A 3,240-nucleotide genomic window follows, 5' to 3' on the forward strand; every position below is an offset into this window, starting at 1 on the left:
GTCATGATCTCGCGGTTCGTGGGTTCGAGCCCCGCGTCGGGCTCTGTGCTGACTGCCAGCTCAGAGCCTGGAGCCTGTTCCAGTCTGCGACTCCCTCTCTCTCTGACCCTCCCTTGCTCACGCTGTCTCTCTCTCTCTCCTAGAAATAAATAAAACATTTAAAAAAAAAAAAAAACAAAAAAAAAACAAAGAATGACAAACCCAGAAGCCAGGAGGGAAAAGAATGATAAAATTGACAGCATGCATTTTAAAAAGATTGTATATAAAAACACCCTAAGGAAAATTTAATAATTTAATAATTATAATCATAATGATAAATAATAAAATAAAGCACAGAAGAAGCACTAGTAACATATAACAAGGAGTTAGTTGTATTAACATGCAAAGAACTGTTAGAAAACAGTAAGGATAAAGAAAAATTGGTAGGCAACATGAACAAGCAGTTCACAGGAAAAAAAATATGTATATGTGTATATATACACATACATCTATGTGTGTGTATAACTATATACACTATGTATGTATCTAACACTAAGAGAAACATAATAATGTACCTCTACCCCTAAAAGAAATCCCCAAAAGAAATCATAATCCAGAGGAGATCCAAAATATGGGCAAAGGCATTTTTAATCAGCAGCAAACCTAATTCATGCAGGGATAGTTGACCCTAGGACACCCACCTCCTAATAGCTTTTGTTATTGCAAGTAGTAGTAAACACATAAATAGTGCAATATCAAGTGTCAACTTGATACCATCCACTCTCTGGGAGCAGGAGGCTTTGGTGGACTCAACAATGAAATAAATAACATAGCACCTTGGATCTTGCATTATAATTTTGCTCAAAAAACATATAATTTAGTATCATGTAGATAGATAACTGAAAAGATTAGCATCTTACTTATGATTAAAGAATATAAATTAGGAAGTACAGTTTTCACTTAACACAAGGTCAGATGTTTAAACATTTGAGAATTTCCAGTGACAAGAATGTGGAAAAAGGAAGCATTCTCATATGTTGTTGGTTTGTTCAGTGTAGGTTTGTTCAGTCTTTTCACAGGGAAGTTTATTTATATTCATTAGACTTTTAAGTCATAATTCTTTTGAATCAGCAATTCTACTTAAAGGAATTTATTCTGTAGCTATACTTACATATGTAAAGGTATTTTTAAAGGCTGTTCATTACAGCTTTGTTTATTATAATAAAATAACTAGAAGCAGTCTAATCTAGGTGAATAGTTAATACGTTATAATATAACCACTGAACTAATATTCAGTCCCTTAAGAAGTCAGAAGATGAGGCACCTGGGTGGCTCAGTCAGTTAAGCATCCGACTCTTGATTTCAGCTCAGCTCATGATGTCACAACTTAGTGAGATGGAGCTCTGTGTCGGTCTTCGTGCTGAGTGTGGAACCTGCTTGGGATTTGCTCACTCTCTCTCTCTTTACCCCTTGCCCAGTTGCTTGTGCATGCTCGCTCTCTCTCTCTCGCTCTCTCTCTCAAAATAAATAAATAAACTTAAAAAAAAGAATATATGTGTGTTGATAAGAAACAAAAATATGTGTTATATACAGAAAAATAGAAGGATAACAAAATTTCTTGTTGGAAACAAGACAAGCAAGAAGACAATGGAATCGCAGTTTTAAAGTACTGACATAAATACTATATCTAGAATTTTATAACTAGAAGTTAAAATTCTATGCCCAGCAAAACATCTTTCGAAAATGAAGGTAAAATAAGTTTCAGACGCATAGAAGCTGAGAGAACTCAACACCAGCAGACTTTTACTGTATGAAATGTTACAGGACATTCTCTAGGCAGAAGGATGATACTAAATAGAAATCTGCATCTACCCAAAGAAATGAGGATCATTGGAAATGGCAACTATATGGATAGAAATACAAGATTTTTTCTCTTTTATTAATCACATGTAAAGGATAGTTGACTGTTTAAACAAAAATAACAACAGTGGATTATGAGGTTTTCAACATATATAATGCGTGGTAGTAATAACAAAGGCTGTGAGGGGAGAAATGGAAACGTACTATTGTAAAATGTATTTAAGAACATGACATTTGAAGGTAGACTTTGTTGAGTTATGGGTGTATACTATAGAGACTGAATTGGTAGTGAGTAGAGCCTAGGGTGGCCGAGGCCTGTGGTGGGTGAGGAACTTGCCACAGATAGACAGCTGGTTTCCTTACAGTGACTACCTAGTGGTTTTCCTGCCTTTCTATGAGAATTGCCCAGCGTGGATTTCTCCTCCTGAGAGGGTACACCCCCTAACTGTAATAGTGAGTTGACTCAGTTCTGCCCTGAACTGTCATACTGAAAAAGCCTCCTGGAGCTTTGTTCGGATTTAATATCTGAGGAGGAAAGACCTCCCAACTAGGCATCTTCATTTCTAGGTGAGTCCTGACCTTGATACACATTGAGCAGGACTTCAGGGAGGGGACCACATCCTGACTGGAAATGATATGGATTTCCAAGATACTGAGTACAGCAAGACTGTTGGGATCCTGAAGACATCCCACAAAACCAGCATGCATGCCTGCTTCTTTCCCTATCGTTATCATCATGAAAAAGAGAGGAGTGTACCCTGCAGAGTTGCAGCCCACAGCCCTCCCCATGTAATCAAGGATAAGCTGGTAGGCCTTAGGGAAACTATTCTCAGCCCCACCCTGGCAGAGTGATGTTGGGGACATGGCAAGACAGTGAGACACCCCACTGAGCCAGCTAACCAACTGTATCACACAAAAGTACTGCACTTATACTTCCCTAGTTTTCCAGATGAGCTTCATTCCCTAAAAGGAGAAGGATGATGATGTCTAGGTACAGCATAGCCTGTGGAGAATGGTGCTAGAAAAAGTAACTGGCATTTATTGAATACCGTGTGCTAGGCAATTACACATATGTCATATTATTTTCATTGGATAATGGAAATCAGTAGAAAAAAGAATCTTGGGGGCCTTCCATCTAATTTACCTGGCCATCTTACCCCATCCTTATACTATCAGTCTTATATACTCTGGAGACTTTAGTGAGACCTTGTTTGCCTGTCTTTTCCCTTCTTCTCCTCCCCACACCTCCCACCCAAAGTAAAATCCAATGTTGAGGATTAAAAAAAAAAGTATATTATAAACCTTAAAGGGACCCTTATAACAATCCAACAGTTAGAGCTAATAACCCAACAAAGAAGATAAGATGTAATAACAAAAAATAATTCAATTTTAATCCAAAAA

The 3,240-nt window shown here is 37.5% G+C and overlaps 1 pseudogene; it reads left to right on the forward strand.

Annotated features, from left to right (window-relative positions):
* The first annotated feature begins 1,722 nt into the window (after positions 1-1,722).
* On the forward strand, positions 1,723-2,691 carry LOC120226595 (annotated as a pseudogene).
* Positions 2,692-3,240: the final 549 nt, after the last annotated feature.

Source organism: Hyaena hyaena, unplaced genomic scaffold (genome assembly GCF_003009895.1).
Source record: "Hyaena hyaena isolate Hyena2069 unplaced genomic scaffold, ASM300989v1 scaffold_1769, whole genome shotgun sequence".
Taxonomy (NCBI): Eukaryota; Metazoa; Chordata; class Mammalia; order Carnivora; family Hyaenidae; genus Hyaena; species Hyaena hyaena.